Source organism: Peromyscus eremicus, chromosome 14 (assembly GCF_949786415.1).
Source record: "Peromyscus eremicus chromosome 14, PerEre_H2_v1, whole genome shotgun sequence".
In the NCBI taxonomy this organism is placed as follows: domain Eukaryota; kingdom Metazoa; phylum Chordata; class Mammalia; order Rodentia; family Cricetidae; genus Peromyscus; species Peromyscus eremicus.
In genome coordinates, this window is record NC_081430.1 from 54,382,364 (window position 1) to 54,401,322 (window position 18,959).

The 18,959-nt window shown below is 43.5% G+C and overlaps 1 non-coding gene across 1 annotated transcript; it reads right to left on the reverse strand.

Moving 5' to 3' along the window:
* Positions 1-782: 782 nt before the first annotated feature.
* Positions 783-912, reverse strand: LOC131924796 (small nucleolar RNA SNORA3/SNORA45 family). Its single transcript, XR_009383056.1, has one exon. It is a non-coding gene; the product is annotated as a small nucleolar RNA SNORA3/SNORA45 family (small nucleolar RNA).
* Positions 913-18,959: the final 18,047 nt, after the last annotated feature.

Below are 18,959 nucleotides of genomic sequence, written 5' to 3' on the forward strand. Positions count from 1 at the left end.
CTTTCTGTGAGAGCTGGCTCTTACTATGTGCTCTATGGGTGGACACGCAAACACACACACACATGCACGCACGCAAATGCATTATCTTCTTTTGTCAGTGTATGGCATATTCATAACAATTCACTTTTACCATTAAATATTTTGGGTACAAAATTATTTTTAAAACCATCTACATGCTAATTTCATGGACATAATTTAATCCTTTCTACTAGACTTTTTTCATAAATGTCAGCATTTATTGAACCTCCTTGGGTGGTTTCAAGCCACCAGAACACAGGTACCTCCAACACCCCTTAATCTTCTCTTCAGCTCCTCTGCAGAAGAATTTGGCCTTCATGATGACAGGCTGCTTAGGGAGCTTTCCCCTCCCCAGAACTTTGTAGCAACTCACTCTTGATTTAAGTGTTGATCCGCGGCTGCTCACTGACCAGTGTGCAGTGTATCCAGGTTGACAGCTGGGCAGGAGCTCTGGTTTCTTGTTAAGTGGTAATTCTCAGGCGGCTCTCCCAGAGTCACCTGGATGACTGGGAAGGGAAGGCAACCATCCTCAGAGCCTCACTACAAGCAAGCTGGTCTTTGTGGTTCTCTCTTCCCAGTCCAGTGTAAATTTTCACTGTTGTAGACGTCGACACAGCAGACACCTGATACAAACTAAATCTTAAGTCCCTGAAGAAGTCGGACCACTCACTAGCATCCTCCTTTTAAGAGGTTTCCTAAAGAAATAATTCAAATGTGCCGTCTTCTAATGACAGGATAAAAGCCAACCTAGCTTCAAATCTGATACATGTCACTAACCCGGTGACGGATGGTGCCAGAAAGTCCATAGCTGGTGGACAAGGTCAACAGTTACTCTTCCAGGACTCTAGCACACCACGGCAGCAACCAATACTTGAGCGGGACTCTAGCCTAGGAACTAGGCATTTTTATCATTCCCATTTTTAAATTTTATTTATTCCCATTGGTTTTTTTTTATTATTTCTTTGTTTTGTTTGTTTGTTTATTTATTTATTTTTTTGAGACAGGGTGTCTCTGTGTAGTTTTAGTGCCTGTCCTGAATCTCACTCTGTAGGCCAGGCTGGCCTTGAACTCACAGAGATCCACCTGGCTCTGCCTTCCGAGTGCTGGGAATAAAGGCGTGGGCCACCACCACCCAGCCTACTTATTTACTTTTAAAAACAGGGCTGTTCTGTGTAGCCTTGGTTGTCCTGGAACTCAACCTGTAGACCAGGCTAGCCTCAAACCCAAAGATCTGCCTGCCTTGGCCTCCTGAGTGCTGGGATTAAAGGTGTGTTACACCACTGCCCACCCCATTTGTTATTTTTAAAGATTGATTTTATTATGTACTTATGTCTGTGTTTGTGGCCACAGAGGCCAGAAAAGGAATGGGACCCCCCCACACCCCCTGCTTGGACTGGAGTCCCAGTGTGGGGGCTGGGATCTGAATTCCGGTCCTCAGCACCAGCAACCAGTGCTCTTAACCGCTGAGCCATCTCTGCAGCCGCATTTCCATTTGTTTAAATTACATATTTTACTGTGGCAAACATTTAAATTACATATTTTATTATGGTAAACACTTATTATGGTAAACATTTCTATAAACTCGTCTTTAACTGAATAATAATGGTATATAGTAAATAGTTCTATAAGAATGAAATTATCAACAAAAGTGAATAAATCCTTGGTTTTCTCCCTTCTGGAAATTGATTCTACTCTTGACTAATGAACATTTTTCCTGACTACTAAGATACACCAAGCCTGTGAGCTCCTTGGGGGAGGCTTTACCCAGGAGCCTGATGGGCAGGGACCTCCCAGCATTGGGGATCAATGGCTTCCTTGCTCCAAAACAGTCATGGACGAAAATTTAACTCCTTAATTAATTTTAATTTAATTCCTAATTTAATTTTAATTATTTGTTTAAAATTACTAATAAGGAATGGAAATGACTTATTTGGTCAGTTACCCATACATTGTTCACACACACACACACACACACACATACACACACGTGCGTGCATTCGTGTTTTAATCTGTTGGCTATCTTTAAGTTTTGGGGCCATTAATGGTCCTCACTGATGTGTATGAAAACCATTCTTTCATACGGTATTTTCATTTTACTGATGGTGGTGTTTGATGAGAAAGTTTTAAGGCTTTATCTGGCCAGATGTAATGAGGATTTCTGCTAAGGTTTCTTGCCATTGTCATTGGGGTGCTGTAAGAAAATGTAGGAACAATCAGAGACTTTCTTTACAGTCCAGAAGACTGGGAAGTCTGTGGTCAAGGCAGAAGACAGCTTCCACTCACTGCCTCTGTCTTCCGAACTCCAAGGATGCAAGGTTGGAGGCATCTCTCTGGACATGGTTCCCTGTCAGTAGGAGAGCCCCTAATATCTTGATTTGAGACAAAGGAGAATTTATGGTTCCAATGCCCAAAAGAATTTCAGGACTAGGCAGTATAATGCAGCAGGGTTGGAAAGATTATTAACAGCACTGAGAAAAAAAAAGGTACATGAGAACATGGGAAGAGAGGAAATTCAGGCAGGAGAGAGTGGGCACCCCATCTCCTTTCTCATGTTCCCCCAAACTCCCTTGTCTTCTCCCCTGTCTCAGTCCCCTTCAGGAAGGCTCTGCTCCTTTCCAACTACTTCCAAAGGCCTCACCTCCCATTTCATCCCCTTGGGGTCAGTCACCAATGGATCCCGTCAGGACGCAATCATTCAGACCACTGCAGTTTCAGCCCAAATCTGATGTTTATGCAACCCTTGTACACTCCCAGAGCTTCAGTGCTCATCTGCTCCCCAGCTTTCTAGTTCACTATTTGTCTCGTAAACTCTGATTTAAATTTGACCTACCCAAGTTGGAACCAAGCCTTTCTTTTTATAATCTGTTGCTTTCCAACTTCATCTATAGGACCATGATGAGTCTCTGAACGTGACTATTATTTTCTTCTATCTCTTTTTTTTTACAGGGCTAAGAATCAAACTCAGGGCCTGGCACATGCTGGGCAAGAGTTCTGCCTCTGTGTTGCACCTCAGCTGCTCTTGTCTTGTGTGAAATTGAAACCTAAGCACACAGGCAAGTCTGGCTAGAACGAAGCACCGTCACACTTCTTGAGTGGCTATTAATGTGGTATACCCTAATTCACCACATGCGATACACAACATTTTCCTTTTGTCTTAAAAATAGACACTTAGTATTTATTTAGGTAGATGTCTGGGTGTGGGTATGAGCAATGAACACAGTGCCCAAGGAGGCCAGAAGAGTGGGTCAGTTGGAATTACGGGTGGCTGTGAGCTGCCCATGCTGGGAATTGAACTCTGTCCTCTTGAAGAATAGCCAGTGCTTTTAACCACTGAGCTATCTTTCCAGCCTTCTTAGTATCATCATCATCATCATCAACATCATCATCACCAACAGTGCTTTTTCACTTTAGTTACCTACTCCAAATTAAAAAGAAAAAGATATTTCAGCTAGAATTGTGTTCACCATACATATCAATTAAGCAGGAGGAACTGGTTCTCTTTTCCATGTTAAGAAAGTATGACTTGGAGGTTTTGAATAGAAAATGGTCTAGTGTTGAACTGTGAACCAGGGAAGGTGAGCATGGACCCATGGAATAAATACATGCACTCACAGTATGCTCCGTGCTGACAGGGAACACTAAAGAAGTTTTCATTTGTGTACCATATGATAAAACCAGTACTTTTGAGTCATAATAGAAAGGATAAACATTCTCCAATTATTTTTAGGTGTTGCATTTGCTCATGTTCTTCTAGATGTGACCTATGCTAACTTGGCTCTGGGCATCCAACTTCATCCCGACTGCTTGTTCTGTACCTGGTGAGTTTATTGAATTGGCTTAAAGCTATGTGGATTTTTCCATCGGTTCACAACATATGATGTAACAGAGCTGTTAGCTAATGATTTATGAAATGAGTGGTTATAAATAACTAATGAGCACCCTTCCTCCTTTATGTTTTGTGTAATTGATGTTTATTGTTCCTGGCTCCCATCATTGTCTGAATGTGCAAGACAATGACTAGTGTCCACTCTCTTACTCTGACTTAAATGAGAATGTGTCTGGGTTCCAGCAGTCCATGGATGCTCACTGCTGCTGGAGAACCCATCTTTAGACTATGAAGGGAGTGTCCTGTTAGTCTTCAAGTGCATCAGAATGTATATGCTTTAAGGAATGTTGAAATGTATGGAATTTTCTTTTGTCTTCTCTGAATACGGTCTCATGCATGCACATTCTAAAATTAACTTTAATATCTTATTGTGATATGATAGATCAAACTAATGGGTACTTAATATTAAGCCCCCTTAGACTTCTGCAAAATACCCAGGATTCTTATTTTGTGTTTAAATTCATTTGATTTAGGCTACTAACAGTTTCTTCACAAATAAATTGCATATGCAATTAATTACATATTATAATTATAGTTAAGTATATTAAATAATAAAATAGAAAACAGTAAAAATTATAATTGAATACATGAAATAATTACCTATGTAGCAGTTTTTGTACCATGTGATGGCTAATCTTGGTTGTCAATGGGACACAACTCTGAGTCTCTATGGGAGGGGCAACCTCAGGTGAGGAATTACCTCCAGAGATTGATCTGTGGAGTACTGTCTTGACTGCAAAATGATGAAGGAGCCCATTGTGGGAAGTATCGTCTATAGGCAGGTGGGTCCGGCCCATACAGAACACTAGCTACACATGTGTCAGTGAGAGAGCCAGCAAGCAGCACTCCTTCGTGGTCTCTGCTTCAGCTCTTGTTTGAGTTCTTGTCCTGACTTCCCTCAGTGACTCAGTGAGGAAGTGTGAAGTGCGATGTGGAAGTGTAAGATGAAATAAACCCTTTCTTCCCCAGTTTGCTTTTGCTCATGGTGTTCACTGCAACAGGAGAAATCAAGCTAGGAGACACCATCTGTTGTGGGGTTTGATGTGGGGGTAGCGTGTGTGAATGGAGGACCTTCTCTATGCTTCGCATGCTCTGGATCAAACCGTAGATACTAACAACAAGCGAACCCCGAACCTGTGCAGAATTCGCACAATAATTTGGCATAATGTTCTTTTGGGAGATGTGTGTGTTGACAATTCTTTTTCCATATTTCCCAGAGCTACTGACTTGCTAAAGTTTCCTAATCCTTACATTTATTTTTGTTATTTTAATTTCCCAGAAAATCATAGAACTCATTACATTTCCCAATGATTTCATGTAAGGCCATGCATCTCTAATTTTTCTAATGTTTAAGTCTCTTCTGATACTATCTCTAATTTCTCACATCCAATCCTGCATATTTATTCATTTGTTTGTTTCTTAATTTGGATTTAATAATGGTTTGTCTATTTTATTGTGTCTTCCTAAATACCAGTTCTCATGTTTATTTATTAATGCTATTATGTGTGGTTGTAATTAATTAATCTTAAAATTTATTACATTTCTTGCTTAGCTTCTTTTGTCCTTAGATTTATTTTGCTTTCCTTGAAATGGTTTATTATTTTTAAATTACATCCTTTATTTCAGTATGTTTCAATTTTTATATATTTTCTATCCCTACTGAACTGACTTAGGCTTGACTCTATAAATTTAGTACTTGTGATCCACAGTCACCAATATTTGTCTTTAAATTATTGTTTCTTTGTCATGAATAATTTATTTTGGTTAACTACTCAGTCACTGTGAGCATATCTCCAAACCACATTTGCCATGATGAGTATCATGGTAGTATACATTTTTGCATATCACTATGTCTTTCTTTTCTTTTCTGTATGATCACTTGGCTGGGTATAAAATTCTTGAGTCAATTCACTAACTTCTCACGTGCCATAGGTTCTCCTTCATTCTTTTTTCTAGAGATGACAAACTTTGAAGTTTCATAATAGCCATGACTTTGTTTCTTCCTGTAAGAAACTTCTATCTCCCAAAATGACAGGAAAAAAATTCCCTCAGAGATTAAAACCCATTTAATCAATTAACTTCTTTAGGAAATGGGGGTTTTAGTTGTTGTGTACTTGTTTCCTCCTTTTGAGGAACACACTCAATGTTTCCAGCTCTGATTCTTCTTGATGTGTTTGATCAGCTGTCTTCTTTTGGCCCTGGCCATGCTCCCTGACCTGTGCTCAGAACTTTTCTCTCATTCACACCTTCAGGTTTCCTCAAATGATTTACATCTCATGCCATTTGTCTCTAAGCCGGAGATCAATACACTTTTTTTCTTTCTGTAAAAACTAAATAAAAAGGTATGTTTAGTTCTGAAGGCCAGAAAATCTGTGCTGTCACTTACCAACTCTCTCTTAGGGAACACAGCAAATGGCTATCGACATGCAAAAACAATTGCATACAGGGTGGTGTTGTTCTGATAAAACTTTATTGATACAAACAGGCAGTGGAACGAACAGCCTATGTGGTGTGATTTGCTTGCTTCTTCTGCCTTAGATCCTGGGAAACTTCCATTGCATTGTTGTTTATAACTTAATCTGCTGCAATGCAGATGTTTTCTTTGGTTCTCTTGGACACAAGTGAGGGTGTACACTTAGGCTGCCTAAGTTGAAATCGCTACACTTCCGTTTATTGGTCTTTTGAGTTGTGAAAGATATTTAACTTCCCCGCCCTTATAAAAATGGTCACAAGGATTGATGATGCTAATGGGCAGAAGGTATGTAGCACAATGTCTGGGACACTCTGAGTCCTTAGCATGAATTAGCTATTATCCATTCTCTCATCATTTCTTTCAGATTCCACTTAAGATCACTTGAACTACCTAGGTTAAAACCAGTCCCATTCCAAATCACTCATTTCCTATCATACCTCACATTTTTGTATCATTATGTAAAGATTCTGTAGAATATTTGAATTGTAAAATTTCTTCCGTAATTTTTCCTGCAATGAATCCCCTCTTTGGGGCGTGTTTCTCACTTGCATTTTGAAACAACCCCATAGTGTGGTCCTTTTCCTCTTCCATAGGGCACGACATGCTGAACTATTTCTCAGCTAGAAAGCCACCTCTGTGACAGTGTGACCCAATGAAGGCAGAAGTGATCCAAGGCAGATTAGCCTTTGGCCTGACCTTGGCCTTTGAGTCCTTATCTGGGAAAGTGGCTGAAAAAACACACTCTATAGGGTGGCTCTGTAGATAAACCAAAATGATTGGCCAAAGCCTGGGATAGGGCCCTCATCAGTATCCCAGAAGTTTGTTTGCTGTGAAGGTGGTCAATGTTTTAATGACAATCCCAGGGCTCAGGAAATTCTCTTCCTGCTCTCCCTGATAAGCTTTATAGTTATAAGGTCCCCCCTCATGGTTCTCTAGTCTTGGGACAGATGCAGTGTATGTGTGTATGTGTGTCGGATGCCAGACAGGAGGGCTGTGCAGCAAGCTGACCCACCAGGAGGCCTCACCATATGACAGAGCCAGAGGTAGCACCTGGGCTGTGACACTGGAGGGAGGGGAGGGGATATGACTGCAGGAGAAGCTTGGGCTGGGAGCCAGGTGAGGCCTTCCTTCTCCTATCCCCTGGGAGCTCTGTGCCTCAGGCGGTGCTGTAGAGGAGCGGCTGCTACATGACGTCACCGCCACTTGCGTAGGCCTGGTGAGCCATGCCTGCCCGTCTGGACACTTCGGAGTCACACCCTCCATGGGCTCCTCTGGAACGACATTGTGACTTTGAGAAGAGTAGGAAGCCAGAGAAGGCTAGAAAATCCTCCACCCTAGAACGTGGAGGGCTGAGGTGCTCACCATGTTGAAAACAGCAGGCGCTTCTTGTGAGGACATGAGTGACAGCGACAGATTCTTCTCTTACTGTTTCACTGAGCTAGGCTGGCCCCAGCTTCATGGAGAGGCAGCAGGGAGAGCTGGGCCTTGGCAAGGCAGACTGACCGGGCCATCTTGTCTGAGGGAGAAACATTAGAAACCCTGGAGTGGTCACAGAGAATGGAGTAGCAGGCCCTCTGAAAACTCACATCACATTGATCGTGCCACCATAGTGACTGTGGAAGAAACGCCTGCTTCTCCACTAACAGATTCCTGCAGCAGCAAGCACCTAGTGGAAAGAAGTCAGACTCCGGCCCTGGGGAATAGTGACGAGTGCCTGTAGCATATTGTTTCACCCGACTGGCATCCTAACTAGACAGCTTTAGTTTTAGCATAAAATCCATATTCTGGACCCTTATGGAACAGAGAAGCGGGCTCTAAAGCTGCCCCCGTGAGCATCAAACAGCATTAGAATACATTAAAGCCTTTACAGATTCCCAGGGCTCCTAGGACCTTTCCCCAGCCTCCTCAGTTTTTGCCACTCACTCCTTTTAAAGAAATGCAGGAGTCGAATTGCAAAATGGGCGTGGCCAAAACACAAACCAATCAGGAACTCACTTGGGAGTAGCTGTCTTCTCCATTGTGGATTTAACTAGGGAGAGATCCATTCTAGATGCCTGGCATGGATGGGTGCACCCACTCTCCCCTTCATTGGAAGCTTTCTAATGTGGCTTCTCTAAGATCAGCTCACGCACTTCCTGGTGGATGGCAAGTCCTACTTTGGTCCATCACTGTGACCAAAAAAAAAAAAAAAAAAAAAAGAAAAGAAAAAAGAAAAGAAAACCACCCCAAGAAGGGCATCAGATGCACGCACTCTGGTGTTTGGAATTTAAGTAAGATCTGTAATTTCCCCCTTGCATTTCCTCTGAGAAATTAGCTATTCTATTCACTGAATAAATTTTCAGGTTTTGCTCGCTCGACACTCAGGGTGTTGAATTTTTTATGACAAAAATGCTGTAATAATTGTTGAACAGATGTAAGTGTTGGAGACTCGGCTCTGGCAGACCTCACGAAACCTCGATTAACAATTTAACCCTGTCATCACTTCTGTCCGCCCTGGGAGGAGGGAAGGGAGGAGGTGTGGTGTGAATTGTGTCATTCGGAGGTGCACAAAAGCGAAGAGACTTTTCTGGGGAGAGAGGGGACTGTTTTAACGAGCTCTCCTGCCCAGCTAAGGAAAGGCAGACAGGGTGCATTTGAGTCCTGAAAGTACCACCTACCGCGTGGGCTGGGTAGTAAACTAATTGATGCGGAAGATCCTTGCCCTTGGTGAAGTGGCTTCTGAGCAGGAGAGAGGATCTGGAAACTGACAGTCTACACCTGCTGCTGCGTTGCTTGGCATGGGCCGGCCAAGCTCCCATTTACACCTCAAAGCCAAGTCACCTAGGGATGGATCTCTTTCCTACCTGTCTACATAGGAGGCAGCCATGGGGGACTTGCAGGGACTTTGTCCACCAAGTGATTAAAGCCTGTAAACGGTTCTGAATCAAAAGGTAATCAAAAGAAGATGGCAGCCCCCAAGATGAGGCGGCTGTGACAGCCCGTCAGCTGCTGAGCCACCCGACAGGCCTGGTGGCAGCACGGAGGCTGCCAAGAGAACCGCCTGAGGAGGCTGCCACCAAGACAGATGTCACCGTGAGGAGAGCGAGCTTCCGTCGCTTTCGGCAGGGCCTGATGGAGCAGGAAGTGGTAGTACATGTGCCACTTAAGAGAATAATAATACTAATAAAACAGGGGGCTGTGCAGGGGGGCAGCCAGGGAGAGAGGCTGGTGGGACAGAGGGAGAAAAATGGGAAGATCTCTCATGGTGTTCAGTAGGAAAGAAGCGAATTAACGGCCTTCCTGAAATGAAAGAGTGTGATGTGTGCATGTGTGTGTGTGTGTGTGTGTGTGTGTGTGTGTGTGTGCGAGCACGTACATGTGTGCACATATGCATATGCATTCCCCAGTGTGGGGATCAGATGTCTTCAGGTACTCACATCTACAGATGTGAGCTGTGGCCCAGGGAGGTGGCTCTACCTTTCTAGGAAGGGACAGCAGCTAGGGATCATAGAGGTCATCATCCCTTGGGCCCCAGGTTGCAGGAGGTCTCATTTCCTGCTTCCTAGGAAACGATCTTTGGTTTCCAGGCAGGCAAATGTAGTCTGCAGGCTTGAATGTGGTGCAAGCAGAGCCTGAGAGACGAGGAGGATGGAAGTGGGTTCCCTGTTGGGAGGACAATGGATGGCTGGTGACTTTCAGCACAGGAGTCTGGAGGACAATCAGACTCCAGGCACTAAAACCAACTGAGTTCCTTTCATGTCCACTTCACAATAAAATTAACATGAGATTGAAACAGCAAGGATACCAGTGTAAGTATTCTGATATGTTTCTTGACCGCCTAATTCTTCCCCAAAATTGCTTTCATGCATGAGGATTCTTGGAAGGAAGCTGTGTCTTCAAAGGCTGATCAACTCACTAGAACTCAGTGATGGAGGGAGAGTGGAATGTTACAGGTCCAGAGCCCAATTATAATTTATCTTAGCCTATGTTCTACCCACTAAATAGATATTCCTTACTTGTATTTGTGGCAGACCTAACATCCTGTGACACACAGATAAAAACCTTTTTGGATTGTATTAACTCATAAAACCTTAGCTGTACCCCAATCCAAGGGTGCTGTCAGGTGCTATGTAAGTCCCATAGCAGAGTTCTCTCCCATCTTTCTGTAACGACCTTCCTGATGTACCCACTAACGTATTTGAAAAGTGTCTCCATTCATGGTTTCGTTTGTTCTGTTACTGTAAAAATGCCGTGGCATTGAACCTCATTGGAACATGATATTTGGAGAAGACCTAAGTCTACGCTTCTGGGACACCCTTTTGGCAATAGTATAAAGCACCTCTTTTACTCCTTTGAGGTGAGAGCGGTTTCTTTGGTTGACACTTTCTAACTTAAGGCAAGGTTTGTCCTGATTTGCTCTAAGTGGTTGAGGTGACATGTTGGGAAACCACTTCTATAGTGTGAGTGAACAACTTCCTTCTGATGTCTGAGATGGCTAAGCTTTGTCTAAGAAGTGACTCCAGGCAGGCTGCCAGGCACCATCAGTGCATAAGCCTAGCAGAAGCACATGCTTTGACCACCAAAACATTTTTGAAAAAGTAAAGAAAACATTTGAAAGCAAAGGGGTTAAGGAAACTGGATCTAAACACCTAACCTTTGAGTGTCTTGCAGATGACAAACTTTTTGGATCTCTTTTCTGTCATGCTCAAGTCACGTGGTCTTCCTAGGTTGGAGAGCTATCACGTGGCCTTCATAGGTTGAAGAGCTGCTAGCTTGGTGGCTTCCAGTTTCATCTGTTTGCTGCTGTCTTGTTTTTGCAAGTAGGGCTGTTTTAGTTAAGGTTTCTGTTGCTGTGAAGAGACACCATGACCACGGTAACTTTTATGAAGGAAAACATTCAGTTGAGGTGGCTTACTTACAGTTTCAGAGATTCAATCCATTGTCATCATGATGGGGAGCATGGCAGCATGCAGGCAGACATAGTGCTGGAGTAATACCTGAGAGTCCTACATCTTGCAAGCAACAGGAATCATCTGAGATACCGAGTGGTATCCTGAGCATAGGAGACCTCGAAGCCTGCCCCCACAGTGACACATTTCTTCCAAAAAGGCCATACCTACTCCAACAAAGCCACACCTTTTAATAGTGCCACTCCCTATAAGATTATGGGGGCCAGTTACATTCAAACTACCACAATGGTGTAGTCCAAAAGGATTATTTTTTCATTTTCAGCCTGCTGAAAAACTTTATGGAGGTGCTATGTGATGAATCCCTCAAGGCAGAGAGGACATCAGGGCAGGGCAGGGGAATGGTCTAGCAGGTAGAACACAAGCACACTGTACATGGGTGGGGATAAGATATAGGTCCAAGTGAAGCCTCCAATTTTACCATCTCCAAGGTTCAATTTCACTGTTTATAAAACACTATGCAAATCCTGTGCGCTGCAGTATGAGCAGGAATAGAATCCATGAAAACCCATATTACAGTGGACCACAGAAGGACTGCATTCCCAAACATCAGTTGTACCAAGGGCCACAAAGCAATCATGTGATCATCATCCAGCCCACAGATGAGTACTCTTTAGAACTTATTCAACCTAAACAGAATGATATATTTTAAAATGCAAATGACATGAAGCAGGACTCTGACATTAATTTCTAATAGTGTCTTACTAAGAGCTCTCTGTCTGATCCAGACAAGATGTTCCAGAGGGTTGTTCTTTATTTATTTATTATCTATTGGTCCTCTTCACTGTCATGATTTTGGTTAATGTATTTATTTGTAGATCAATCAACCCATCCATCCATCCATCCATCCATCCATCCATCCATCCATCCACTATATTACCTATCTGTCTTTCTGTCTATTTATCTTCTGTCTGCCTATCTTTCTATTTCTGTCACTGGGTAATCATTTTTTTCTTATAGAAAAGTCCTCATTAGCAAGGAGAGAATGCTCTCTATTTATAAAATTTTCTTACTCAAACATCTATAAATGAGATCACATCCTTAAAATAATGTAGGTCCTAATTCTTGACCCTCACATTTAGGTTTCCATTTATTAATTTAGTGTATTCTTATGATAAGCTACCTCATATAACTTTATAGACTAAGATATGGGTGAAATAAACCATCATCATTTGAAAAACCTCCATCACCATCATCACCACTATCATCATCATCACCATCACCATTTATTAATACCAGCATCATCACCATAATCACTGCTACCACCAATCATCATCATCATCATCATCACCATAATCAACACCTCCATTAATACCATCATGATCACCAACTTCATAATTACCATCATCATCACCACCACCCTTATCTTCTTTATCATCTTCTATTTTTTTAACATCATGATTGGGCTAGGCATTGTGTTGGGCTTTTAAATGCATATTTGGCTCATAGCATAACTTGGTGGAAGACACCATTAATTTTCTTCCTACTACCATGCCACCCCTCTTATTGCCAACAGAAGCCTATTCTGCAAAGGCAGCAATGATCAAACCCTAAGGTTCATTTTCCTAGGTTCCTTTGCTTCAAGAGGCTCATGGTCATCATCCATCAGAGACAAGACATCCCGAAACACTTGCTTTTTAGGCAGAAGAGGCTCAATATGGACAGGCAGTCACGTCCCTTCTTTCTCTCTTGAACATGACTATGATCCTGGAATCATATATTCATGGTTGTTTCATAGTCATTAAATCATGACCCAAAATGTCAAAGCTAGCAAAGTGGAAGGAGAGAAGGTACTTAGTTTTGAAAAAAAAATCTGAGCTCAAGGCAAACAGGAGGCCTCGGTGCTCATAGCAAGGGTTCTGCTTGCCGATACCATGCTGTTCTTCAAGGCTACTGATTAAGCCTTCTAGGATCTGCTTATTGCTCACATTGCAAATACAGGTGTAGCTTTGAGTATACATATGGTGTGAACTAAAAGTAGATCCCTGCATGAAATATGCACCTCTAAAAAATTCTTCTAAGTGTATCTTGGTCATATCCAACCCTTATTCCCTCTCTTCAACTCCGCTCTGGGACACCCAACACATCTCTCCCACCTTCGAAACTTTGTGTCCTTTTTATAAAGTATAATCCACTGAGTTCAATTAGTGCTGCTCACATGTGTGTGGGTGTCCTACCAACAGCCACCCCTGAAAGAAAAATGACTCTCCCTCCCACAGTATCCATCAACTGCCATTGGCTTCTTAACCAATTCAGCTAGGCTGGCTGGCCAGGGAGCCCCAAGGAGCCATCTGTGTCCACCTGTGTCCATTGCCCCAGAGCTGGGATTACAAGCACAGGCTACCACACCTGGCTGTAGGGTAGGGGTGGGGCACAGGTTCTGAGAATGGAGCTCAGGTCCTCCTGCTTGTAAGCAGGGATCTCACCAACGAGATGTCTTGCCAGCCTGAGCTTCTGCTTTCTAAGCCTCTTCTGTCCTGTTCATGATTCTCAACCTCAGGAGCGCCTCCCCACTCCAAGCTGGAATTTTTAACCAGTTCGATCTTGTGCAGATCTCATGCAGGCAAATGCAGCTGCTGTGAGTTCAAAGGTATGCAAAAGTCAAGTCATATCTAGAAGACAGCGTTCCACAGCACCCCTCCCCATTCTCCGGATCTTACATCCTTTCTGCATCTTCTTCTGCAGTGTTCTCTGAGCCTTGCATGGGTGTTGATTTAGATGTCAATAAATAAATTAAAAAAAACATCAGGAGACACATTGAGGAGAGTTGCCTTGTACCTTGGCCTCTGAATAGAGAAAAATATCTCATATGAGAAATCAAAGCCACAAGCAGGTGTGGTGCAGGAGTGAAGCTCACGTTTATGTGATGCTAATGATGTGAAGAATAAAAACTTCCTGTGGGTCTGGGGTCTTGAAAGAAGAAAGAGAAAATGCTACTTCAGCAACACTTCCTCAAGCTTGGCCTGTGAAAGACTCTCATAGATTTAAATTGAAAGCAAAACCATACAAATCTTCTATAGAAGATAAGCAATCAATAATTACACTCTACAAACACAGAAGATGCTAGAAGTGAAAGTTAGCAGATACAGCAAGTTGGTGAATGGGTAGAGCAAGCACTAGAAATAATGGAACATTCCAGATGAAGTAAAAATAAGAGTGTGGATGTATTTAAAGGTGTTCGAGCAGAGGAATTATGAACAGGACAGAAGAGGCTTAGAAAGCAGAAGCTCAGGCTGGCAAGACATCTTGTTAGTGAGGTCCCTGCTTACAAGCAGGAGGACCTGAGCTCCATTCTCAGAACCTGTGCCCCACTCCTACCCTACAGCCAGGTGTGGTAGCCTGTGCTTGTAATCCCAGCTCTGGGGCAATGGACACAGGTGGACACAGATGGCTCCTTGGGGGCTCCCTGGCCAGCCAGCCTAGCTGAATTGGTAAGTTCTAGTAGGAGATATTGTCACAAAATGGAGAGTGACTGAGAACGACACCCAATGTAGTCCTCTGGCTTCATATACATGTGCACACATGGACTGCCTTGTCATGAACATCTATGTGCAAACACATACACACACACACACACACACACACACACAAAGCTCTGTGGTAACAGATCAACTTCTTTATATAAGGATGCACAGAACTATTAGTGTTGATGAACACAGTCATTAAAACCTGACTGCAAGCCAGGCGGTGGTGGCACACGCCTTTAATCCCAGTACTCGGGAGACAGAGCCAGGCGGATCTCTGTGAGTTCGAGGCCAGCCTGGGCTACCAAGTGAGTCCCAGGAAAGGCGCAAAGCTACACAGAGAAACCCTGTCTCGAAAAACCAAAAAAAACAAAACAAAAAAACAAAAAAACAAAAACAACAACAACAAAAAAAAAAACAAAAAAAACCTGACTGCAATTGTTCCAGGATGAGATTTTTATTCTGTAGGATCAATGGAAAAAAATACTGCCTTCTAAGAAAACAGCAGCCTCTCTATGACGCTAAACTGAACAACAACATCATCAAGTTCATAATCTAGGGTAGGAAGAGCCTTCACTTTGGATTCAAGCCATTGGAGGAGCTGTGAGATGGAGGCCTGTTGCCATGAAGTGGCTCTGCCTTTGGAGACATGTATCACCTCCTAACCTGGGCTTCACCAATTGCCCTCTAGGTAGCCTGAGGCATGGGGAAGACAAAAATGAGTCCCAAGACAAGGGAGAACGTACTGAGAGAAACTGGCTTCTAACTCACCAGCCCAAGTGTTGAAGTAACTCAAGCATCAGGAGGCAGACCAAGGCCTCCAATTCCTGACCCCAGAGCTGTTTGTGCTTGTTCAGGTCCTTTCCCAAGGGTTTTCCCATGCGGGGACTGTGTCTTACATCAGGCACTGTTGGCTTCTTCGACATGGTGCTAGCACGGTATTGTAGTCTTGAGGGAAATGGAGGTATTGTATAGACATCCTGATGATGATGATGATGATGATGATGATGATGATGATGATAGTAATAACAAATAATAGTGACAGTAGTACAATGATAGATAATAAAATTAAACATAATGAACTAGGGGCTGGAGAGATAAGTGGTTAAGAGAGCTGAGTGCTCTTGAAGAGCTTGAGTGTGTGTCAGAATCAACTGGAAGAACTGGGAAGATCTCAGTTGGTGAAACGTTTGCTGTGCACTCACGAGGACCTGAGTTCAGTCCCCACTACTTGCATAAAGAACCAGGCGTGGCAGCACATGTTTATAATCCCAGCACTGAGGGGTCAGGGACAAGGAGGCTTTCTGGAGCTCAATAGCTCAGTATTCTAGCCAAATAGCTGCACCCCGAGCTCAGCAAGAGATCCTGTCTCAAGTAGTAAGGAAGATGGCTCTGGAGTAATGACAGTTGAAGTTGACATGTGGCTTCCATGTGCACACGTTGTATATATGCACCATCACACACACACACACACACACACACACACACACACACACACACCTCTGCAAAACAAACAAACAAACAAATAAATATGTAATCTTTAAATATCAGCCATATATGTCATTGAAACCTTGACCTCTGGGGCCAACCTCCAGGGATTTCCATTCTTTTGTATCTGGGATGGGTTCAAGGATGAACATGTCCACCAGCTCCTGACTGGGACTCAAGCGCACCATGGCAACAGCGTCCAATTCCAGCTCTGTGCTCAGACTTTCTACTCCCCGATCCCCACTAGCCCCAGGCTTCAGGGAGTTTTGTGCCCCATATTTTCCTCTCACACAAAACTAATTTTGTTTCTATGCTCAAGTCTGACTTGAGAAGCTGGTTCTCTGCGTTTCACTGATCTGAACCACAGCATATTTCAGGGAAGAAGTGAAGTGTGGATCCTCTCTTTCTTGTGATAGATTGTGTCTGGGGTCTGTTTCCAGTCTGGGGCATAGAAAGGGAAAAAAAAAAACCCTGAGACACCATCCTTACCTTAAGAGAATTTATTTTGTCTGAGGTGAGAAAATTATGTTTAGCGGAGAAAGAAAATAAGTCAACTTGTATCTTTCTTCTATGTTGAGATTCATTTCCAGAAATAAATAGTGAAGTGGTTGAGAGGAAAGTGGGACAGAGCCAGTAGGAATTGGGGTGGAAACGGGAGAAGGTAGTTCTAGCTCCTTCTAAGGTACTGGTACTTGGCTCCCAGGAGCTTCATCTCCACTCTGTGGTGGGTTGACTGTGTGATCTTGGAGAGTTACTTTAACTGATTGTGCCTCAGTGTCCCTCTTTGCCATGTGTGTACACTGAGTCTGACTTTGCCAGTTAGTGGTGGAGTTGGGGAAGTAGGAATTGGTCACATTCTGTGATGCATGGAAATGCCCGGTGCTGTGGCTGTGCCAAGAAGCCAGGAGGATGATATTAGTGGGTATTAGTGACTGGATGCTATAGCCAATCCCCAAAATCACGTAGTCTGGGCAGCCCCATCTTCCGCGTTGCAGAGAGAAACTTGCTTGTGTTTTTGTGGCATCTTCCAGTTTTAATATATGCAAGTTTTTTTTTTAAGTCTTTGATTTGCCATTTCCACCAGACAGAACGTATCTACTGGTCAACCTGGGTAGATACTCTCCAATTCAGCACTTCTGTTGTGAACTTGGCCTTAATCAAAGTCCCTTCTGCCTTTTGCTATTGTGATCATTGGGTTTGTTAATAACATCTTCAAATACTGTTCATGGGTTGGCTAATCGAAAGTTCTGGCAAAGTCTTCTGTGGGACATTGGCAGAGTGAAGTCCAAGGATGCCCCAGGGTGTTGGCATGGTGATTCACGCTGGGTTTGGGGCAGTGTTTGCTGGATCCCCACTCCGTATCACTGTCCATTTTCCTACATCATAGCCAGGCAGGAGAGGAGAGAATGGCCTGCCAGATCTAAGACACAGCAGCAGTTTGTCTGACCTTGAGTCATGCATATGGGGAGGGCCGACGACAGTGGGCCGGGGCAGCGAGCAGCTCTACAGTGGAGCCCCACACACTTTAAAACCCTCTCTCCACTCTGAGAGACAGCTCAACAAGATGGGCTGTGCTCAGGCACCGGGTGCTCGGAGGAGAATCGCTGATGTAACAATTATTTGCACAATTTATATTCAAATGTTCATTTAAAAAAAAAAGGTCAGGCTCCAAATTCACCGAGAGTAACTGTGCAAATTCCAAAACTTATCTCCTTTTTATGGGCTAAAATCAACTTATACCTATATCTTTCTCAGTTGCAGAATATTAGATTTCGGTGTCTAAATGACTTGTGTTTATGAAAAAGGTGAATTTTAAGAACAAATTTTAAACCCACATAAGCAGTTTAAGGGATGTTTTAAGGAACTGAAAATGACCCCTGTTTCGTATTCAGATGAAAGAGGGACTTTGTCATCACGTGGGTTACCTCTGATCCCTGATCATCATCCGGGCCTTTGTGTTTACCCTGCTTGGACCACGGCATGGTTGAATGAAGCCCCCTTTTTTAAGAAGTTGTTTGATGTCCTGTTTTTTCACTTGTTTTCTGACCTGCAGTCTGAGATCTGATTGAGTTCTCAATACCCTGCAATTCACAGATTCTGTCCCCATTTAGGCGCCCGTTTGTAGTTGTCACATGGTTTTCAGTGTTCTTAATGAGCTGTTAACAAGCTGTCAATTACCTATGCAAATGAGGGAGGCTGCTGTCGAGAGGTGGCTGGAGCTGGAGCTGGAGAGAGCTACCTTGGAGTATTGTGAAATCAATCACTCTTGCTTTTAGAGCTGTCTTTACCCATGTGTCTCCTGTCATGTCTGGGTCCTTTTTCATTACAACACCTACCACAGAAGAAACGCCCTCTGGGAATTTTAAAGGTGCTTAAGAAGGAGGCTCCTTAAATCTTCCATAGTGTCCTACTCAGCTCCCATACTGCCTCACGTGTGAGTCCCCTTTCCCAAGTCTGACTCTCAGACCCGGCCCCACTGTCTGCAGCAGGGAGGACAGGCAACAGCTCATGGGACACCTGGAGAGGCGGGGGACTTGTTATCTGAGCATATGGCCTGGGAGGCCTCATTGAGGACTTCTGCTTTCAGCAAAGTCTAGGAAGAAGCAAAGCTGTGGGTGTGGGTCGAGGGGGCCAAGGGAGAGTGGTCCCTGAGCCCACAGAAAGGACAAAAGCCTAAGGTGTTA